The 24,623-nt window shown below is 38.0% G+C and overlaps 1 protein-coding gene across 5 annotated transcripts in view; it reads right to left on the bottom strand.

Annotated features, from left to right (window-relative positions):
- SLC38A4 (solute carrier family 38 member 4) overlaps positions 1-24,623 on the bottom strand; it is a 54,171-nt gene that overhangs the window by 26,875 nt on the left and 2,673 nt on the right. Inside the window, exon 1 of one of the 5 annotated variants that reach the window (XM_026667836.2) lies at positions 14,461-14,632. The exons of 2 other annotated variants lie outside the window; for them this stretch is intronic. The gene's annotated coding sequence lies outside the window, so the exon portion shown is untranslated. Of the gene's footprint in view, positions 1-2,160; positions 2,278-12,585; positions 12,814-14,460; positions 14,633-24,623 lie in introns of those variants that run through there. 2 more of the 5 variants (XM_087967925.1, XM_087967928.1) reach the window with 2 other exon arrangements.

The raw sequence follows: 24,623 nt of genomic DNA on the forward strand, positions 1-24,623 counted from the left end.
TCCACAATAAAGACGTGGCAGAGTTGGGGAATGTCAAAGCCTTTGTGGGGAAGTTGAGAGCCAGATTCGAGGAGGAGTCCCAAGTCTTGCAAGTGGAAGCCGAAATCTGAGACCTAAGGCAGAGGGGCCAAGCGGCAAAGGAGTATGTATGGGAGTTCCACAGAGTGGCTGGAAAACTGAGAGACTGGCCAGACTGACTGTTGGTCTAGTATTACTTTAAGAAGGGCCTATGTTTACTGAGGGGTCCCCAACCCAATCCATGACTGGTACCAGATGGCCATAGTGTTGGACTTTGAACTCAAGCAGTGCAGGAAGTGCACCTGAATTGAAGCCCAAGTGGACACAAGAGGGTCGCTGGTTCAATCACCGACCTGTTGCCATGCTGCCTGCTAACCCCCACTCCTGCTCCAGCCTGAGCCCCCATCAAGTACTTCAGATGTGGCTAGCAGGGTCATTGAGCCTGGCTCCAACACCCCAGCTGAAAGCGACCTCGGCCACATCATCTAGGCCAGTGATGGTGAACCTTTTCAGCACCGAGTGCCCAAACCAGAACGCGCATGCAAGCATGCACGTGCACTGGAGCGCTAGAAACTAAAGACCAGATGGCCAGCGTGCATGCGTATGCTGGCCAGCTGGTCTTTACATGCATTGGAGCGCTGGAAACTGAAGACCAGATGGCTGGCACGCATGCATGCGCCAGAGCACTGAAAACCTGAAGACTAGCTGGCTGGTGTGCACACCAGAAAGCAGAAGAGCAGCTGGCAATGGTGCACATGCCCACAGAGAGGGCTCTGCATGCCACCTCTGGCACGTGTGCCACAGGTTCGCCATCATGGGTCTACCCCTGTGATGGGGAACCTTTGACACACGTGCCACAGGTGGCACGCAGAGCCATTTGTGTGGGCATGTGAGCCCCAGCCAAACTGCAGGTGCACAGTGCATGCGCATGCCTCCCAGCTGATTTTCGGTCCATTTGAGGCAGTTTTCGCCCTCCTGGAGGCTTGAGGGAAGCTTCGGGAGGCCGAAAAATGGGTGTTCCGGAAATACTTTTCAGCACACCACAACAAAAAGATTCGCCATTACTGATATGTGCAACCATCAGCCTTGCAACTCTTGAACCCAAGACCCTTCAATGCTATATCTAAACAGATATCCCAATTCCTGGCTTACTGCTTTAGCCCGTATATAGCCTTGTTCAATTTATACACAGTGTTAGGCTTTTTACTTTCATACCCTGGTGCTCGAACATGTACATTTCTTCCTCTAATTCTGCATTGAGGAATGCTGTGGTCATGTCAAAATGCCAAATTTTATGGCCATGTGCCGCTGCCAATGCTAGTGCCAACCTTATGCTTTCACTCTTCACTGTTGGTGCGAATACCTCATCATAGTGCACATTTTTCCTCTGTGAAAATCCTTGTGCCACTAATCTTGCCTTGTATTGTACCTCATTGTTGGGTAGTATACCCATTTACATCTTATGACTTTGCAACCTTGCAGCAAAGTCATAAGATGTGAACACTTTATGTTCACCCATGGGTTTCTGATAGTTCCTTGGCTCATACACACCTTTAGTTCACTAGCAGAATACCTATCAGGTGGAATCTGCTTTTTCCATCACTCTGACCTGCATGGCATTGACTGCTCTTGTGTTTCAACCCTCTCTGGCTTCATATCTGAGTCATCATCTTCTCCTGACTCCTTTTCTAGTTCTTTTTCAACTTCTCCTCCCTGAACGCTGACACCATCGCTAAGTGAGTTACCATCACTAAGTGGGTCATTCCAAATATTGGCATCAATTCTGTTCCAATTTTGCTCTGCAAAACTAATAGACCTGTAAATCACTATTCTTTTGCTCCCAACGCTAAAGCCATTACTCTTTGAGCCAGGCTCATAGCCTCTAAACCTGAGCTTTCTAGCCTTTCGTTGACCTTTTCTACTGATTGCTTTTGGAATATGCAACCAAGCATTGCTTCCAAACACCCTTTTTTTTTTTTTGTGTGTGCAAAAATTGTATTCAATTTTCACATATTAGAGAAAGAAAAAAAATCTTTTTTCAATGAACAGCATGATTCCAGGTTAACACATTTCCATTACAAACTTGACTTACATTTCATATTCATCTTTCACATTTGATAACTTATCTTTTCTTAAACTTACTTTATATATTTTCTTTAATTTTAATCTTTTCCCATCTTATTTTATAATTTTTCCAATACATTGCTTGATCTATTTCTTTAAATCCTTAATACATCATTATATATCTTCATATTCATTATATTTTATCTTCTTATTGTGTCAGTCTGCAATTTAATCATCTATTAATTCATCATTCCAGCAATTCACAAATTTTCAACATAGTAATAATAATAATAATAATAAAATAACAACAACAATACAACACCCCTATTTGCCAATTCCAAGGTGCCATCCCTGTGGTTAGACATATCACATAATTAATCCCCCCTTAAGATTCCCATAATTTAACTTTGAGTTAACACTTTAAAAAAGAAGAAAAAGACACAGTAATAATTTTCTAGTAATTACTACATTACATATATCTCTTTTAAATCTGGGTCTGCAAGTTCCCTTCTCATTATCTTAAGAATATATCTAGATTAAAAAATTATAGATAAAACAAACATAATTAATCCCATCATTTCATAAGAACTAATATTGTTTCCCCTTTGACATTACTCCTACTCTGTTTGCCACAACTTATTAATTCACTTAGTATTATTGATATCTTTATTCTGATTACCTCTCTTAATTGCACAACATAAAGGGAGAAGAAGAAGCAAACAATCACTATAATAGCAAAACAATATCAATTCCCATCTCTCATCTTGGTACTCTATATTCCACTGTTTATCATTTCTTATGTTATTGCTTATTAATTCATTTAATATTATTAATATCTTTGTTTGATTTATCTCTCTTAATGTCATCTCATAAATAGAAAAAAAGCAAGCAATCACAGCAATACCAAAACAATATCAGTCCCTATCTCCCCTTTTAATAATCTATATTTCACTATTTTCTAAACAATCCTATCATTTCTTATTTGTTTAAACTAGTTCTTATTCTCTTGCAGAAGCCCCTTCTTCATAATTATCAATCAGCCATTATCTCTGTGCCTTTTAATTAAGCAATTCCATTTCATTGTTATGTGCTTGCCATATTCCTTTCTTTCCAAATCCTGTTTCATTCTTGACCTTTTTTATCACTCCAATTTCTTTTTTTTCCCAATTTTTTTTATTTCAATCTGCATATGCACAATACATTAATAGTGTGGCATCAATATATCATACATTTTAATATAGGCAAAATTAATAATATCAATCATATCTCTCAATGCATATATTTCACATTAATTCATAATTCTTCCATGCTTATTTTCAACCCTTCAAAACTCTCTTCAAATGCCTACCACCATATCAGTTAAACATACCTAATAATTCCATTATTCAATTTTCTCCCTGCTTTTATTTTATTTTTTAAAATAAAAAATTCTCATTTGGCAAGCAGTGTGGTTCCAGGTTTCACATCTCAGTATAAACATGACCATAGTTACCTGTTCATTATATTTGTTTAGTTTCATACTGCATCATCCTTATTATTGTTAAATATTAAGTTTATCTTATCCAATTCCAATTCATGTTATATTAATACATTCTCATACCTTATTTTACAATGTTATCTAAAATTCTCATCTCATTTCTGTTGTCATTTCTCATATTACTTTTTTCTGTCACATTTGTCATTATCAATCCTTATCTGTAAATATAATTGTCCCCTCTGGTTAATAATGCGAGCTAACCACTTTCATTCTACCTTAATATCAATCTCCCTATCTAGTATATAACACACACACATGTATTTTTCTCAGATTCCGCATAATATTTTCTCAAACACCTTATGAAACATCTATACATTACAAAATACTATTTTCAATATATTCCTATACATCACAACATATTACCTTGCAGAATCTCCTTCCTTATTCTTTTTTTTTTTTCACCCATTATCTCTCACTCTTTGGACAATGTACTTGCTTTTCATCCTTGTTTGTTTCCTATTCCTCTTTGTTTTCTGGTCCTTTCTCTTCATTCCCTTTTTTCCCATTCTTATTCCCCTCCATTTATCATTTCAGTTATTAAACTTTTCTCTCTCCCTCTTTTGATTTTTCTTTTGCCCTTCCTTTTTCTGCTTTTTCCCTCTCCCTTTATCTATTTTCTGAACCATTCTCCCTTTTATCATCCCATCAGAACACAAATTTTTAAATCTAATTCCTCCCCCCCCCCGCTTAAATAATTGTTGTTCATTTTGTCCTTCAATGTTGGCTTCTTCTTTATAGAACTCCTCCCCCTCTGGTTTATTTTGTTCTTGTGTATGCTGAGTCACCATTTCTAATTTCTGTCGTACATAATTGCACATTTCAAGTTTAATTTTTATCATGTCCCTTATACTTTGCAAATTCAATCTTGACTTATACTGAGAGTATTTACACCAAGACAAATTCCTTGTGTGTCCAATCGCACTTGGCCAATAAAAGTATTCTATTCTATTCTCTTGTAAGTCCAATCTTATATCAACAAATAGTTTCTCCATTGTATCTTCTCCTTTTTTTCTTTTCTTCCCTCTTCCTTAATAGTTAAAATCCTCTTCTTTAATAGATATATTCAATCCCAGAGTCCAGTATATTATTTCAGCCAATATCTTTTGAATATATTTTCAACAATCCATACTCTTGAGTCTTTGTTCAGATGGTTCTATAACAATAATAAAGTTTCTTTTATTTTCTTTTAAGTTCCAAAATCCAAACTCTTGAAAAGACCAGGCACTTTTTAAAATGTACTGAAGTTTTCCTGTACCATCAGGTGGTGCTCTTGTCTTTTTACCTTTAACTTTCTTTATTGAATATAACACTTTTATTAAGTTCGCTAATTTAAATCATTAGCTATTATTTCTTTTCTTTTCAACACACTCAATTTCAGCATTTGATTATGCCCTTTAAGTGCCCACAATTCAATAATTATCCAGTTTAATTTCTAAACCTTTGTTGTGTTAAAGTATATTCCTTTAAATTTTATCCTCCAAATTAATCCAATCCAAGTTTTATAAGATCCAATTTCTTTCTCACTTTCTCTGGTTGCCACTTCCACACACTCCCCTACAAGATAGCCCTTTATTTTAATACCGGGGTACCTCAAAAGCGATGTCCTTTGCCTGGTTCACACTCTGCTCACTACTTCCCTGCTCCAGCACAAAACTTAGTTTCCCGGAGTGTTCTTTGTCTTCGTGGTGGCTATTTTAGGACCACCACTGCAGCTTGCCTTTGGGAGGGATTTTCCTGTCAGGGAGGGGAGTTGTGACTCCCCTTGACCCTCCAGGTGATTTACCCCTTCTTCACCACCCCACCAGGGTGGTTCTGGTCTCGATTGGCACCCTCCAGCAAGTGAGCTTGGGCGAAACCATGCACAATTGTGGATTCTGCTCTGAAGAGGAACAAACCGGAAGTCCCTATCACTCCAATTTCTATCTCCCTTCTTTTCCATTACTCCCCCCTGAAATTTCCTTTCCTGCTGTTTCCTTTTCTTTTGTTTGGTTTTTAGAATAAACCCCCTTTTAATTACAATGTTGACTCTCCTATTATTAATTCTCCTTCTATTCCTCCTTTGCTTAAATTTCCATTGATTCAAGTGTTCATTTAAGATGGCTACTTCTTGCGTTGATTTCTCTTCTTGTTGTTGTTTTTGGTATTTTGAAACCTTCATTTCCAGAAATTGCAATGCGAAACCAAATGATTTGCCTTCTTTTTGTAGCATGTCTTTCATAATTTTAAGTTCCAGTTTAAGGTCCAATAACATTCTTGACATCTTTAGACAATGTTTATAAAGGTTTTCCAATGTTTTATTGACTCCTCTTCCAAAGATTTCCAGATTCGCTCCACTTTTCAATATCCATTGATTAAAATTATAATTCAAAAACACCAAACACTTCCACAATTTCCCTTTATTTTCAAATTTCACTTTCACTTTCCAAGGTCCTTATTTTGTAGCATCCTAATTCCAGATATTTTGTATCAAGTAGATCTAAAGGATCCAAGTTTTAGAATAGAAAGGGATATTTATAAACAATTCCCTTTTCCACTAGATGGCACTCTTCACTGTGTTTAAAGTCAATTCTTTTCCTTTCCCCCCCATTTTTCACTCATTCAGAGGTTTTAAAGTTCCAATATCAGTAAATCCAAACATTAATTTTCAAATTTTATTTTCCACCTCGACAACCTGTTTGGTGTCAGGGTTGTATGTTTAATTATTTCAAAGACAAGTTTCTTCTTCCGGCTTCTTCCTTTTTAGTACAAAGCCATTTCATCTGTCAGAATTTTTCTTTCTTAATTTCTTTGTCCGCCATTTAAATCCATTTTCATAACAATTTTAAAAGATTTCAAAACCGGGGTACCTTACGTCAAAATTCTCCTGGTTTCTATGCTGTCCTCTTTTTCATCTCTCCTCCTGCACAAACTTATTCCAGCAATCTCTTCTCCTTCAGGGTGGCCATGTTGGACCATTGCTTCAGAGGTCTTCAGGAGGGAGTGTTTGCCAAGCCAGGGAGGGGATATGTGGCTCCCCTCTACCCGGCTGGCGGTCTCCCCTTACTCCAGTGCCCCTACGAGGCGGCTTCTGCCCCAAATCTGGACCATTCTCAACTGCTTTGTACAGATTTGTGCATTTGTGTTTTATTCCTAACTGTCCCAACCACTGTTGAAAACTTGCTGACATGAATTCTGAACCTCTGTGAGTTTGCAGCTGACATACCTGTTGTTTATATCTCCTTTCTATGAATCTTACCTGTTGCTTAAATTTCTGTAGCACCTCTATTTTACTCTTTAGTAAATAGCAGAACCCAAACCTGCTGTTCATACTTTTCTTCTCCCAAACTGGTTTGCATTGGCCCAACCAAATCTGCATTTACCAGTTCTAAAGCTCTTGTTGTCTGTCTTGTGCTACTCTTGCTTACTGGGAATGCCTTGGACTTTGATGATTTACATACTGCATAGTCCAAGTATGCCTTACATCCCTTTAAATTCAATCCTTCTGCAAACTAGTCCATCTTTTGCAAACCTTAGAAGGAGGCATGGCCAAGCTTTCTATGCAAGAGCTGAACACATGAATCATGTTGTGCCACATTTCCAAATGTTTGGGCACATTGAACCTTTGTCCCTGCGACATATAAAGATTATCCTGTTTTATGTCCTGTGCACATACAATTCCATTCCTTTTTAGGAGACACTTCTCACTTACAAATGTTGTCTCAAACCTCTTGTGGTCTAGACTAGAGACACTCAGTAAATTATGCTCCATTTCAGGCACACAAAACATGTTACTAAACTTTTTCTCCAGACATGGAATCAGCACACTGCCTTTTCTAATGATTTTAGCCTTCTGGCCATTTGCTACTGCATCTCCTCCAGCTGGATCCATTCTGAAAAAACAATTTTGAATTAACAATTGTTTGACTAGCTCCAATGTCAATTAACCATTTGTCTCTTCTATTACAATAGCTAATTTTTGTCCATCTGTTGTTTTTCTTCCTTGCAAACAATCTTTTTCAAATTATTATTACTACAGATGAAACACAGCTTCTTAGAAATTCTTTGCTGGGCTATAATCTGGTCTTTCTTTTACTTTGGTCTTTACAGACATCCTGTCTGTTGCTTTTCTCTCTGCTCCTTGGGCCCCCACCTCAGGAATTTCTCTCGTGGTTTTTTCTAAAATAACACTTGTTTTCTTCAGAAAGCAAACAGGTTTTAAGGGCTTCCATTTGTGAGTCCTGTTCTGGTTTGCACTGAAAAACAGCTGAAACAATGTCCCACATTTCATCAAGACTGTTTAACACCAACAGCACCCTCTGAGATTCAGGAATTTGCATTCCACACTATTCCAACTCAATAAATAAAGTCTGCATGTGCAACAAATGCTGCTCCACACTTGCTTGTGGCTGCAGCCTGGCTCTGTATAATTGTCTCGATAATTGCACAATATTGCATGCTGAAACACTCACACATACTTCTCTATTTCAGCCAAACCTCATTTGCAGTCTTTAAATCAGCTACATTCAAGAATTGTTCATCTTCTAAAGTTGAGGTGATGTAGGCCAGTGCCTTATCATGCTGCCTTTGATCTTTTGCTGTTAATAGTGCCTGGGGTAGATTGATAACAATATCCCAGAGCTCTTTAGCCTTCAGGAAGGATTCTATTTTTGCAGCTCAAATAACATAATTCTTCTGTCCCAATTGAGGCAGAGAGCTCTTCTTGAACTCAACAGCCATCCTGCAATCCTTCAGCTTCGTTCTCTTTTCCTTTTAACACAGGCTGTCCTTCAGCTTAATTACAGTTCAGTCTTACTGTGTGCTTGGTGTGCTCTGGGCCCATAAGACCTTGTTAAGAGCTTGCAGCAATCCAACCAGCACACAAGTAAATAATTCAGCAGGATTCATTTATATAAGAAACGTCTTTATATAAATCATGATGCATGTATACACTACCCATGCAACAGAAGCCAGAACCAGAACTCAGAAGACAAAATACAAAATCACAGAAGCTATATAAGCATAGAAGCAATATATTACAGAGGCAATATTGCAAGGACAAAGCAACTCTTATATACAAATCAGTCAAGCGAAGCCACACCCAGGCTCTGAGCTGACTGGGTCACCAAACACTCACCATTGGCTGACCTATTACCATGTCTATTCCAATTCATGAATTCTTATACACTGGCAATTACTTCGAATTGGAAGCTGCCCAGTGGGCAGTTAAAAGCAATCTTCCACTCATCCCCCTCTTTAATCCTCATCCCTCAGGTCTAGCTTGATGAAGATCTTCCCTTTTGCTAGATGGGACAGCATGTCTTTCATTGGGATAGGAAAGTGATGGTTAACTTTTTTGGCACCTACCCAAAGCTCATGCACACAACCCCAAAATGCAATACCCACACATCCCCCGTGCATACTCCCTGCCCTTGCACATGCACCACACATACCCATGCATGCACACACATCCTCATGCATGCACATACATCCTCCATACATGCCCCCGCCCCCTGCACATGAGCAGCAGAGACCCAAGACCAAATGGCAGATGGGAGGCATGTGCGCACATGCGCAGCGGAGCTGAGCTGGGACAACAACTTGCATGCCCACAGACAGGGCTCTGTGTGCCACCTCTGGCATGCATGCCATAGGTTCACCATCATGGAGGTAGGAGGTACATGTTTTCAATACACACACACCATTTATGCCCCTGAAGTCCACGCAGTCTCATCATCCCATCTTTTTTTCTCCTTAAACAGCACGGGAGCAACCACCCAGGATTTGGCAGTTGGATGAAGTCTCTGGCTAGGTTTTTGTTTATGTACTCCCTTAGCTCCTTCATTTCCTTTGGGATCATGGAGTACATTTTTGGTTTAGGGAACTTTGCGCCTGGTAGGATCTCTATGGCAAAGTCAGTGGGGCAGTGAGGAGTTAGCACATCACATTTTTCTCACTAAACACCCCTGCTAGGTCTTGGTATTCTTTGGGGATTAGCTGGGCTCCTGGTGGTTGCTCTGAAGTGTCTTTAAGGAGCTCATTTCCTTCAGTTCCCACCCAGTGCTGGCAGCTGCTCCCTTTTGGCTGCCTTGAGGAGGGAGAGGGCATCTTCCTAGCCTCGTTTTCCCTCTCCCCCTTCCCACCAGATTGTTGGGTTCCACTTTTCTAGCCAGGACAGTGCCAGGATCACTGCCTCTGTCATCTTCAGGACAATTACAGATCTGATGATGTCCCAGTGTTGGCCCATCTCTAGCCACACTAGCCACAAGTGAGGTGTGTTTCAGGTGTGTTGCACCCTCCTATCAGTGATCCATCAACTTGCTCAAACCTCATGGCTTGGGGCAGTCTTCTCCTCACTCTGATCCCTAGTTTCAGCCTCGTCTGTAGGCTAATTGGGCACCTGGTACAACCTGAGTCTATTAGGGCATTCACCTCTTCCTGGATTCCTGAGCTTGGCACCATGATTTTTGAGGGGATGGCAAAGGGTCAGATGACAGCATTACCATCGCTGTCATAGGGGGCAGGTTGAAGGTCCCTCTGAGCTAGAGTTCCTCTCCCTCAGTTGAAAGACGGGAGACCTTGATGGCCTGGTGCACCAAGCATGACTTCTCCCAACCCTTCTGCAGTGGCCTTTTTGGCCTAGACCAGTGATGGCTAACCTTTTTGTCATCACGTGCTGAATGTGTGTGTGCATCATTCATGTGCATGCTTGCACCCATAATGCAATGCATGCATGCCCCCTGTGCTTCCCCTGCCCCTGCCCCTGCGCATGTGTGCATGACCCCCACACACCCCCTGAGCATGCACACACAACCCCCATGCTCCCTGTGCCCCCCTGCACATGCCTGTGCAACCTCCCCATGCTACCCCTGCCCCCTGCGCATGTGACCCCCCATGTGCTCTCCCAGAAATGGACCTGGGAAAAGTCAATGCCATCCTGGAGTGGCAACCCCCTCAAACCTGCAAGCAACTACAGAGCTTTTTGAAGTTCGCAAACTTCTACTGGCAGTTCATCCCCTCTTTTGCTAAAATAACCCCGCCCATCACCGAACTACTAAAAATGGGGAAGGGAGCCAAACCATGGCCTAGCCTGCTGCTAGAGTGGACTGTGGAGTGTCAAGGAGGATTTGAGAACTCAAATGGCTATTCACAGAGGAATTGGTCCTAAAGCAGCCAAACCCCAAGGAGCCATTTATCATCCAGGCAGACGCCAGTGATGTAGCAATAGCTCTTAGACTTATATACCTCTTTATAATGCTTTACAGCCCTCTCCAAGTGGTTTACATAGTCAGCATATTGCCCCAACAATTTGGGTCCTCATTTTACCCACCTTGGAAGGATGGACGGCTGAGTCAACCTGGAGCCTGGTGGGATTTGAACTGCCAAATTGTAGGCAGCTGGCTGCAGAAGTAGCTTGCAGTACTATATGATGTAGCTATAGGGCCAGTCCTCCTCCAGAAGAACAAGGAGGGAAACTTCTAACCATGCACCTATACCTCTAGAAAACTCACCAACATTGAACAAAGGTGGGTAGTGTGGGAGAAAGAGGCTTTCATGGTTCTTTGGGCACTTTTAACCTTGCAACACTTCCTAAAAGGGAACCAAGTGCCATTTGAAGTATGGACTGACCACAAAAATCTGGAGCCCATTAGGACCTGATGGAAGCTCTCTCCCAAATAGGTTCAGTACTTTAACCAATTTGACTTCACACTGAAATACATCCCAGGAGGGAAAAACTTCCTAGTGGATGCCTTGTCCTGAATGTCTCAGTACAATAATAAGCATGAAGAGGTGGTCAGCGCCATCATTCCCATCCTCCAGAAGGTAGCACAAGTCACCACAAGGCAACAGACTCAGAGGCAATTGAGTGAACCAAGGGAAGAAACTAACTGAAAAGCTCAGAGCTGAGCTGCAAACCACCTCCTGGTTCAGGGACAACAAACAACTCCTGACCTCCAGATTGGCATGGAAAAGTCCAAAAGTGTATGTCTCCAGTACCCTTGGGGTCCAAATCCTGCAAAGAAGCCAGGACTCCAAGCAAGCTGGCCACTTTAGATTCCTAAAGACAAGGCATCTGGTGTGAAGACAATTTTGGTGGCCAAAAATGGAAAAGGGTATTGAAAGCTGCACAACATGCACAGTTATGAAAAGAAGACCCAGGAAACCCCCAGGATTGTTACAAGTGGCCAAACCATCACGACCCTGGAAGGAGATAGCTATGAACTTTATTGTGGAACTCCCAGAAAGTGGAGGAAACACCGTAATTTGGACAGTGATTGATCTTTTTTCCAAATAGGCTCATTTTCATTGCCTGCTCTGGCCTCCCTTCAGCCCATAAACTGGCTACGCTGTTCCTGAAGCACATTTACCGACTGCAAAGATCTCTGTAATGGTAGCTTAATACTCTGACGATGTCAGCAGAGGCTGAAGAAAGCTTAGTAAGTACATTAAATGTAATTTTAAATTTCAGAAATCTCAGGATGTCTGTTTCTTCTTTTATATATATATAAACATTACAACCTTTATATGGAGTAAAGTCAACTAAATCAAATTTATTTATTTATATATAAGTACTTATTGACGGTATAATTAATATTAAAGGTGAAGATTAAACACTGCAAAATTGAAAGAATGTGAAAAATGGTCAGTAGCATTAATATTTCTAATTCCTGGTTTTGTTTTGTTTTCAAATTTGAAGTGTCATTTGATTTATTTCCCAATATTTTAACCTGGAATATTAGCAACTGGGAGATTTTTCAAGCCTACCTTTACTAGATTTAGATACAGTAAGTTGCTTATAAGCTTATTTATAGCATTGAGCATGCTGAGAAGTGAATGCACTTAAAACATTGAAATGTTTTTTGCTACCAGCAGAATGATAACAAATTAAAATAGATTCTGTATGGAAAAGTAGACATCAAATCTAGTTTTTAAAATCTTTAATTTAATTTGTTTCAAAAGAATGTCAAGTTTCTAATTTGGTTTCTTACCTGAGATAATAGATCTGTATATTTCTTTCTGTGATCAGTCTGGTAACTGAGAATGATAATTTAATCTGGCATCCGGTCAGAGAAATCTAGTTAGGCTTGTATTGCAGACTTATTCTGATTCCTAAGATACACAAGCTCTATACTGTCTTCCTTGCGTTAGTTATATACATAATAATTGGCACTGCTTTCTGGCAACCAGAATGACAACATCTGTCTGTCTGTCTGTCTGTTTAGATCTATCTATCTATCTATCTATCTATCTATCTATCTATCTATCTATCTATATCTATCATTCTATCATTCTATCTATCTCAGTATCACACTATCATTAAAAATAAAGATATAAACCTATTCCTACTTCCTTAGCAGTAAGCATAGAATTAAATAGCACTTCTAAGTAAAAACTTCAAAAACAAAACAAATTCTACTTCATATTCCTTTTTCACATGATTATTCTGATTATTAATTTCATTTATGCAACTGAATTGAAATTCTAACTTCTAGAATTCTACACTGACTTTCATAATACCTGTCATATATAAGCAGCTGTTTTGATGCACGCCCATCAGCTGTCTATATACCTTTATATTTCCATCTTTGTTCCAATATTCATTTCAATCACTCTGAACACCTTGTTTCAACATGGATAAAGATTTGTATCCTGTCTTGGGCACTACCTGTTGACTGTAACTAGCTTATTTTGCTGACTCTAGTTTAACCCAACATGAAAAAGAATGTTAATTTGCTTTAATCTTTGTAAAATCAAATTCTTTATTTTAAATGTGAATTTAAATCTGAATGTTTAGACCCTTCTGTTTTGGTTGTTTATTAATCATCTGCTTCTCATAGGTTAAATAGCCCAGACAATCATTATCTTGACTATGGAAGAGTCAAAATCCATAGAAGGTACCCAATGAACTGGTTGAACTGAATTAATGATACAAATACAGATGGAATCATGTAATTTTTCAATCTCCAGTTAATCTTACTCAACTCAACAGCTTTTCTTCCAGGGAACATTTTAAGAGATTAAATTATCACCATGGTTTATTTATTTAAAAGTCAACCTTACTGAAATTAATTGGGGCTTCTTTGTACAACATGCACACTGAGATTTCTGGTAAATAAACTCAGAATGCACGATATGTGAAATAATAATCTTGCCTATCTTGATGGAATATGCAACCCTTACTTCAAATACATCTGTATATTATCTACATTTGCACAGGGCTTTTTTTTTGCCATTGGTAATATTATTGCAAAAAAGCAAGCATGCAAGTGATGTAAATATGTATTCTGAGCTTATAACAGCTAGTGTTATGGGGCTCTCTCAGTCTGGCAATGTCCAAGTACATTTAGTTGCCAAAATCATCTTCACCATAGCTACACTTTCTGAAGAGTAACAGAGTAACAGGTTAGGCATAGACGGGCATAGATGGGCAATAGGCTGGCACAGAGGCATCATTTTTTCAATATTCATACAATATAAGAAGAGCTTTACTTATGGGAAGAAATCTGCTTTGAGTATTCCCATGAATTCATGGATGGTCAGTGATCTACATCAATGCAGAAAGCTTCTTAATATCTGTCTGAAATTCTGGTTATATGAGCTCTCAGGCTATGAATCTACAACAGTATGATATATCTTCAGAAACCCGATTTAATTACATTTTTTTTTTTTTTTTTTTTTTTTTTTTTTTTTTTTTTTTTTTATTTTATTTTAAAATAATTTTTTTATAAAAAATTTTTTTTAATATATAGTAAACATGAACATTTACTGAATAAATGTTAAAAACAAGATTTTTCAAATTTTGAAATATTAGTTAGAAATTCATAATAGGTTTTGAACCTTTAACTGAAATACTGGATAATTACCCTTCTTTCTTTCTCTTTCTTTTCTTTTCTTTCTTTCTTTCTTTCTTTCTTTCTTTCTTTCTTTCTTTCTTTCTTTCTTTCTTTCTTTCTTTCTTTCTTTCTTTCTTTCTTTCTTTCTTTCTTTCTTTCTTTCTTTCTTTCTTCTTTCTCTTTTTTGTTTCTTTTTTGTTTCTTTTTTAAATGGCACCTATCTTTCAGATATTCTCTATTTAAAACCTTCCACAGTTGCACTGTGATTTAAAGGGAGATGGGAGTATATTAGATAAGCCAATCAACAAAGAAGTTAACTCAACACCTCCCTTTGTCAGATTTGCGTCACTTTTAAAAAAATGGAATAGAAAAAGTTTTAGTGCACGTTCAGGGCAAACATCACTGTCAACAGAGCTATTTACTTTTCAAACTTGGCTATAGTACAAAATGCACATCTGTTAGAAAGCCTGATGTAGACTTTTATCAAGTTACCTGGACACTATTGACAACCCATTAAATATTACTTTAAAGGAAAAGTAAATTTCTAACTATTAAACTTTTGAGGATATTGACTAAAAACTAGATGATTTTAAGGAAGCATTCACTTAATTTTGATGTTTTTGTTTCCAGCTACAAAGCTAGTGCCTGTGTCTGCAAATACCTCCAAAGAACTTTTCATGTAATTCAGAATGTATTAAGAAATATTGCTAAAATGTAGATTCTAATAACATATATCTGAAAAGAGATTAACATAAGGAAGTTGGATCATAACAAAAAGCAAGTGAATTTCTGTCTGTAAAGGCAATGAATATGGGCATTTAGTAAGAGAATATTAATGAGATGTGAGTGAGAATGATTACTGTCTTCTTTTCTATTATGTGTAAATCTTCCTATTTCATTTAGGTGTTTACTGGAGAGGGCAGCTTGCTAGATTAGACCAGTCATTTATCTGTCCAAATGTAGCAATTCTTAATATCTTAATTTAAAAACAATGAAATGATTACTTGATAACATAGATGAGTTATAAAGCAATTGGCTCAAGGTCAGCCAGATTGCTTTGTGCCAAAGGCAAGCCTAGAATTCCCCCTGTTTCTAGCCTGGTGTCTTTACTACTGGTCATACTGTATATCAACTAGCAAATAGAGTTGCCTGTTGTTAATTCTAATTTCTGTAACCCACTCTGAATATTGTACCAATTTCATCAACAAGTACCGTGTTTCTCATATAATAAGGCCGGGTCTTATTTTTTTTTTGAGCCCCGAAAAAATGGCTAGGCCATCTTTTTGGGGGTGACTTAATTCCCCCCCCTTGCATCTTCGGGCAGGCGGCGACGGCTTGGATGTTGACCTCGGTGTTGGTGGGGCACTTTGTATCGGGGTCAACGCAGGCAGCACCATATCCGGGTGTGCAACAAAAGTACTTCCTAATGGCAAGCCCCCCCACCATTCCCCCCATTTTGCATGTTTTAATATAGGCCTTAATTTGGGGGGAGGGGCTTAATTTCATTTCATGCCTATAAAACATGCTGGGACTTCCTATTGGGGGAGGCCGTATTGTTGGAGAAACAGGGTATGATAACACATTTAAGGAGAGCCAAGTAATTGAACATACCCTTAAAAAAAACTAATTGTAAGTGGGAAGCTGGTGTAAACAGAGAAGATCAGTTTAAGGAGAAATGTGAAAGCTACCTGCAGATATCTCCAAATTTGTAAATTTGAGCCTTTTTTAGTTCTTTTGAACATGTGTTTTCTCCACATATGAAAAGGAGAGGAGTGGGATCACTGTGATATATTTAATTGTCTTTGTTGATTTTCTTTCATGAGCAGAAGACAATCTTCAGAGTCTTCTCTATCAATTGAAAATACTGATATACTTTTGATCAACTAAATCAAATGGATCCAACCATGCTAAGACATTCCACAGATAGAGGAAGCTCTCCATACTACACAAACAGTTTCAAAATGTAGAAGACAAAGATAAGAGTAACGGAGAGATATAGTTAATTGAACAAAACATGCAAAATCAAATTAGTTTACCATGATCTATGAAGCCAATCAGTAAGTACAAACTACTGGTCTAGTTAAAAGATTAAGGGGAAATTATCTAGTTAAAAAACTAGAGCCACCTTCCCTCTCCTTAAAAGGTAAATGATGAAGGATTCTAGACACTTGAGCATAAACTGACATGTTATATTAATGTGAAGTCTGAGAGAAAAAAGTTAATGCTTAATTCATGTCCTTACTAATGTAATCCAGTAAGTAAAATATCTAGCCTGTTTGCATGTTGCCAAGAGATAACAAGGTTTTAATTTGCCCGTCCAAAGGGTTCATGGCTAAGCAGCTGGGGATCCCTTGTTCCTGCAGTCTGTATCCAGCCCTTAATCAATATTCAGGATACAAATAATGTTCTCTCTACAGTAAAAGGGATGGGAAAAATGAACCCATAGTGACCCAAAGTCTGGGCCAGCCTTTTAAGAAATGACACCCCAAGAGATGGACAAACAAAAAAAGCATGACATAGAATGTACGTTTTCACAGCCATAATTCATAATGAATGACCTTTGCTTTTGGCCATGAGAAAGAGAAAGCGATCAGTTCAAAAAGTGATGAAGCAATGCAGTATTTGTTAGGCAATCAACTGTAGTTTAGTGAAGCTCTAATTTGATGAGGTTCATCCTTCCTAGACAGCAGGTCAGAAATAAGCTGCCTTCAGTCTAATAACAAATTTTAAAACTTCTAGTGAAAACTTTTGTACTGGCATACCCACATTGAAACACTTGACATAATGACTCATATGCAATTTCACATTTAAAGATGAAATTTAAAATATCTTCTGTCTCTTTCAACAACAAAATCAATTCAAAGATGCCACTAAGTGAAGCTAGAAAGAAACAGTGATGAAAAACAGAAGCAAGGTTCATAATGGATGAAAAGTTTTTGGGGGTAAAAGCAAGACAAATTTTAGCACAGCATGAATTGGGGCACCATTGATTCTCCATTGTTAAACCATTTGAGGCAGCAATAAGAAATAAGAACTACTTAGAGTTCTGGAAAAATCTTGATTACTTGAAGGGTAATGTAACAGAATACTGAAAGTCTACTGAAGCAGTTCTCCAGCTCAATTTATACCTTGTGCAATTAAGCTGGAGTTACTCTATTTCTCATATTTCTATGCTAATAATCTTTTCTGCAATGGCCTGTTTTGTCCTGTAATGCTCCTCCATTTTCCTAGGGTCTGTCAGACATTTTATTGCATTTATGTCTGTCAGAGCTGCTGCTACCACCTTTGTGTAAATTAGAAAAAGGTATTCCTGTAGTGGAAAAAGTGGCGAGGTTGTGTGCATGCTACTGCCTCCACCACCCAGATTGGGAACAAGCCAACCATGGCTTGTTTTCCAAGCCACACAGGTGTCCTCCTTTCTGTGGGCAGATCACTCCCTTTTTGTTCTTTTGCTAAGAAAGTACCGCTGACCCCTTCTGCTTTGCTGCCTCCAGCTCAGATATAGTAGGTTGTGCAGTGCATAACCTGAGCAACTGTTTGTGGCAGCCTGACTTTTGTGTTCCAATGATTGCAGAAAATTCTGGAATAAGTTTATGGGGAGGTGCTAATCAGACCTGCTGGATTTCATTGTTTTGCACAATCTGCTAAATTCCACAGAAGCATTCTCAAGGTTAAAAAGTGGAAATCTACCAAGAAGATTTGCTTGCTTACCTGAAAATGGCAGTGAGTCTGCTGATGTAGTTAATCTGTTCTTAAATATGGAATACTAAAATGGAGTATTGTGATATCACATCCCACTTGTAAGGGGTATTATATTGTGGCACGAACCTACTTTTTGCAACTTACCTTCTTGCCCTCTCCATCAATGCCTGAGATAAACACAAAGCTGCTGGAATAATAAAAAAAGGATCCTCATATATCCCCCAAGCACCTCATTAAAGAGACCCATGAGAAGATAAATTAATTCTTTTGACAAATGCTTCAGTAAGGGCAGAACAATTTATGTCATACAGGGCAAAAGAAAATGCAGGAGTAGGGATTCGTGATTAAACACAGGAAGCTTTTGCAGCATTTTAATTTCTCTGGAAGTTATGTTATTTGTTTCCATGCTGTATTGTGTAGATGCAAACAGGAAATGTGGAAATGCTATATTACTGAAAAGTGGGAAAAACAGGTAAAAGTTCACTCAGGAGTTCTGAAATGCAGCTCATCAAGACATACAACATACCCAACATATTTCAAAGAGAGACTTTTGAAATCAGAACAGCAAGCAACATTGTAGCTATTATTATCAGGCTGAAACAAAAAATCTTTTTTTAAAGAGGGCATTTTTAAAATTGGCAACACATTTCACATATCAAAATAAAGTTGCATTAATGAGCTCCCATCTTATCCTTTTAGTGCTTTTCCAATAAACACTTCTTAGCAATATTACTTTACACTGCATGCAAATTAAAGTGCATTGTTTCACTCCTAACACATGAGAGACATCCTCAGCATAATTCTCCTTTACTTTTCTTGAATAGTTAATAGAAAAGATTTTCTATTTTTGAGAAATCATATTTGCTCAGTACAGGCTGTTTATCACAATCATATGGGAAGGATGGCTATGAAAATTCATTCTACAATTATTAATCAAATCTTCTGAAGTTAGCAATAATTATTAATATATTATATATTTCATTTCTTGAAGCTATATTGCATTTACATCACTACGAACCACATTCTGGCCACATACTAGCTTTGAAGGGATCAACTGTTTCCCATTTTAGAAAGTTGTTTATGATTTTGTGTGTGTGTAATTTTGTGATAGCACTGATTAGCACTTTGTAAACCTCAAAAACACAATTTGCAAAATTATGTCCATGACCCCTTAAAAAGTATCTAAGAAAACAACCCCATTATGAGACTTTGCAGCAGATGTTTGTTTAGTCTGAACCACAAGTGCAACTTCCTACTGCAATGGCACACATTTGTTCCTGAATAATTTCTCAAAAGGACTGTTCAAACATGTTGAAGCACTAGAGTAGATCTTTGTGCGTGTATGTAACGTGTGGGGAGGGGCATGTCTCATATGCTCCCCCAAATCCCTCTACGAGATAAATTAACATTATCAGTAGAAAGTAAAATACCATAGTAAGTGAATTACATTTCCCTTTGAACTTATACTGCTGGATTCATTATCCATTTGTTTTTCAATACCTCATATTTGTCTCTTGGTTTTTTGTTTAATGTTTTAATATGCTTCTGACAGTGGAATCACCAACTTATGAAGCAAAAGAGCAACCTGCTGTACAAAGAGACTGCTCCATATATCTACCTATTGAGTTGTGATAATAATTTCAGGCATGTTAAGTGCTTTTATTGCCAAGAGGCAATGAAATGAGAATATTGAAAAGGACTGTAGAAGAAAATATTTTCAAATTATTTAACTAGCTTGCTCATAGAGCATTGTTTCAAGTGTCTTCAATCAACAATTCATGTGTCTTCACATTCATCTCTCTTCAATAAACATCTTCAAAGGAATGAAATTCACCAGGGAAGAAGAAAACAACAATACACTACCCATCCTGGATATCCTCAGCAGTAGGGCAAACAACAGGAAAACAGAAATGCAAGTGTATTGAAAAACAACCACAATAACCAACCTTTGCTTCATTACCAAAGTAACATCCCAGCCTCTAAAACAGGGAGCTGTGTAAGAACATTATTCAGATGAGTACAAATGCATCATTCCTCGAAGTTTGGCCTTTAGACAAATTAGCCATCAAGAGGAGCAGAGCGATAAATCATATTTACACAATATTTAAAGGAGATAATAAAAAAACTAAGAAGGAGACAATAAGATCAGAACACATCTTCACCAACCAACACCTAGATAAGTAGAGATTAACACCAGACAAATAATAAAACAGAAAATAATATCCTAATCAAGAAACTACCAAGGATAAAACCATAATCTATTCTATACCTACACTGGCTTGGCAAGCTACTCTATATAAACAGTAAATCCCACAATCAATAACACAACCAAACAAATAACCAAAAATAGATACTACTAAGGACTCCATAAATTTGATACCAATTTCTATCTGGATTTAGATAATTTACTCCATCTTCAGAAGGTCCATTTTACATCTGTTATTTGTTGCTTTTTCCATCATTAATATTGATTCAACTTATGAATATCCTGATGTATATTCTGCAGACCTGAAATATGCCTGTGAATTTGGTAATTCTAATTTAGAATGCTATGTATTTCTAAATGCAAAGAAATGTAATGTCTATTTCATATGAGTGAAAAAATAGCAATAGTTTGGTATTTTATGTGGCTTTCTTAAAAGATGTATTAATATCTTGGAACTTTTCACTAGTAATTGTATTAGTGATTTATGAAGGAAAACTATGGTAACCTGAAACTTATTTTTGCTTAAGTATGCCATATGAATATGATTATATACTCTTAGAATGATAATGTCAAATGGTATAGAACTAACTTGAAAAAGGTATATCTATATATTATGGAAGACCATTTGTATATCATATATGAAAAATGAACATATTCTGTTGTTGTCAGAGAAAAAATTGAAACATTCAGAGATTGCTTTTAATTGGCTCAGAACATTCACAAATTCAAAAAATTACAATTAATTTCTAGAAAATGCTATCTTTTCCTTAAAGAACATTAACGCAATGGCTTTAATCGGAGGTTGAAAATAACCATTACTTGCCTTTTCCTATTGTGTAACTCACCTCCTAGTGTGTCAAAGTTTTGGAAATGAAAACATTTTATAGCAATAAAAATTCAAGTACATATTTTCAGCATTGAATGATTGTTTTTCATACTTTCAACATAATTATTACTGGGAGAGAATTTGTAAAATTTAAAACTTAGAATAAGAGAATTGGAAGAATTTGTATAATGCAAGCAAACTATGACTTTGTACAGGAAATTGTGATAAATACCACAAATTAAGGGAACTACTACAGACAAAGAAGTCTGTATTATTATTCTAGAATCATCATGAATTATTTATAGCAGAGTTCTCTGTTTGAAGACCTATCATACAACATCCTCTTTTAGGGCACAAGACAAATTTCTATATCAGTTAGGTTTATTTTTTCCTTTTAACTTTATCAAATCATCTAGTAACAATCTTATTCACTGTGCTGAAATGAATTACATAATTGAATTATAAAGAATATTCTTATTCATATGCATCAAACATGTAAACTTTATACAGATACTATGTTTCTTACTCTGAAGAAGAATTCACTTTATTTTCTGGGATGATATGAAAGTAGTAACTCCTTGTTCTTGCTTCCCATCGTTACTCTGTAGGGGAAGAATGTTCAGCCTTTCCTCACCCCAACTCAGAGTTCATTGTGAGAGACAGTATGACAAAAAGAAGATTGATGTCTCTGGACATCCCTTTTATTCACCCCATAAAATCAGATTTCTTCCAGTTAGGCTTTTATGTCTCTCTTGTTAAAGATTTTAAATGGTTTGAGCTAGTGTTTCTGAACGTTTAAGATGTGTGGACTTTGATTCCCAGAATTTCCCAGCTATCATGGAGAATTCTGGGATTCTAAGTCCAAACATCATGAAGTTGCCAAGATGGAGAAATACTGGTTATAAGTAATAGGATTAAGAGAATAACAATCCAAAAGAAAATAGCAAAATGAACAACAGAATATAGCTGTAGAATCAAAATCACATGTAGGATTAGAACCGCTTTATAAATCCTTAGGAAGAGCACACCTGGAAGATTACATTCAATTTTGGTCACATTACAAAAAAGTTGTTGAGACTTTGAAAAAAGTGTAAAGAAGGGTTACATGATAGCAGCAATCCAGCATTTGAGGGGATGCCACAAAGAAGAGGGGGTCAATTTATTTTCCAAAGGCAAGACAAGAAACAATGGATGGAAACTAATCAAGGAGAGAAAAAACCTGGAATTAAGGAGAAATTTCCTAACAGTGAAAACAATTAACCAGTAGAACAGCTTGCCTTCAGAAGCTATAGGTGCTTCATTACTGAAGGTTTTAAAGAAAAGACTGGATAGCCACCTGTCTAATACGATATAGGATATCTTGCTTGAGCAGGGGGTTGAACTAGAAGACCTCCAAGGTCCCTTCCAGCTCTATTCTAATTGATTGACACGTAGTCATTATTAATAAGAGTTGCTGGGAAGTTAATGCTGCTGCATCAAACCCACATACCTTCAACTCAGGAGTTGAGTCAACTTTCATCCCCACCCCAGAAGCCCTCTGAAAGAGCTGTTTTTAGAATAACCCTGTGACTTTTTTGCCGTAGGATGAAGATATGTATCTGTAACGTCCATGCTTTGCCATTCCTTATTTAGATTGGTTCTGATGCAATGCTTTTGTTTTTGGAGATATTTCATAGCAGCAATAGAAAATATGCAATTTTCATTTTTTTTAAAAAAAGGAATTAAAGCAGCCCCTCTCTTTTCCTCCTTACCCTAATACTACTCAGTTCCCTTATATAGTGAGTGTGACCTATAACAAGAGAAATAGGAGAATTGGGCTTTCTGAATGTTCCCTTGATTATGTTGATCCCCCTCCCTAATATTGTTTGGAATGGGGAAGGAGGGTGAAAGACACTCATATATAACAAATGAAAAAAAGGGCCTGAAACACTTGAATCAAATTTCAAAAATGTATATAATATAAGTACAGACAGGTGAAATGATAACCTACTTATTGAGCCATGGACAATAGTCTCAAAATTGGCTTGAAACAAGACTGAGGCTATGAACAGTATTGAGTGAACTGGTTCCACTTGAGAACCTGTTGCCCTCCAATGCAAGATACTAAAACTGTTGCATAGGAATTACATCTTTGAAATAATGTCACCTAAGAACATTTTGCTTTGCTTATTTCCTATTATTGCAGCCCTCATACTTTTGCTTGGACCTTCCAGAAACCATGATTCTGTCAAAACAAGGTAGGCAGTGAAATGGTGATAGGAATGCCAACAGCTTTAGTGAATATAACAGCACTAAGTGGCTGTTTACTTGGGTATAGCATTAAAATATGTGAACTCACCATGGCAACCTTTGCATCACATAGTTGTCATACTGCTTCTAAGAAAGCAGCGAACCTTCTGAAGAAACATGCCTGAACATTTGAGGTACCTCTATCACTTTCACATTGCCACTCAATCCATCATCTATCATACACTGGCTTGCTGATATTGGTGAGGGGGGTGAGAGAGAGAGATCTGATCTAACTCGGAGGGCTGGTGGTGATATTCTCTCTCTCTCTCCCTCTCTCTCTCTCTCTCACACACTCACACACACACAGAGGTCCCTCACACCCACCACACCCCGTCCAAGGCAGCCACATTCCTAACCTGCTTTTGAGCTCCATTCTCGGGGGGTAACCCCCGGGAGAGGGTATTCTGCTGCAGGCCATGTGCGCAGCACAACCTTGTGTTCCTGTGCAGCCTGGATTAATTGATTGGGGGGGGGTGTGCTCTGGGGGTGCCATTTCTTTGTGGACCAGCAAAATTTTCTCACGGACCACCAGTGGGCCGCGGACCATCGGTTGGCAACCACTGATCTAGGGTTATAGCTATTCCTGCCAGCTTAGTATCATCCGCAAATTTGATAAAATCTGTGATGACCCAGGGTGTGATTCAAAAATAACAAAGTCACAAAAGTAGATAAATTCCCTTTAATACCTCCAACTTGGCCCCCAATGTCCAGTTATCGGCTGGATAATCAAACTCTTCCAAAAACAGTCTATAAAGGGAAGAAATGCAGTCCGAACCCAAAGTACAGATAAAGTAGAAATAAAAAAACCAACACAAACCATGCTGAAGTAATTAACACAACAGACCAGGATAATAAATTGCAGACTTCCAAAAGATAACAAAGCATACACAGTTGGGAGGATGTCAAAACCCAGATAAGCCTAGACAAAGACAATGCATGCTTTGCTCCCAGCAAGGTGCCGTGTGGTGCCTTCTTATATCCTGTTCTCCCAGCTGCAACTAATGAAAGGGATCAGGGCCTTTTTCTCTCCCGTAATCCACGCTGCTCCCTTCTCTGTTCCTCCCTGCATGCCCTAGGATGAAGAGGGGGTGGCTCTGGGTCTTCCTCTGAATGCCCAGCCAAACTGTGCCCTTCCCCTGTTTCTTCCACAGACACCGGAGCCACACTCCC

This window comes from Notechis scutatus, chromosome 6, assembly GCF_049901735.1.
Source record: "Notechis scutatus isolate UNSWTSFEM ecotype Mainland chromosome 6, rNotScu1.2, whole genome shotgun sequence".
Classification (NCBI taxonomy): Eukaryota; Metazoa; Chordata; class Lepidosauria; order Squamata; family Elapidae; genus Notechis; species Notechis scutatus.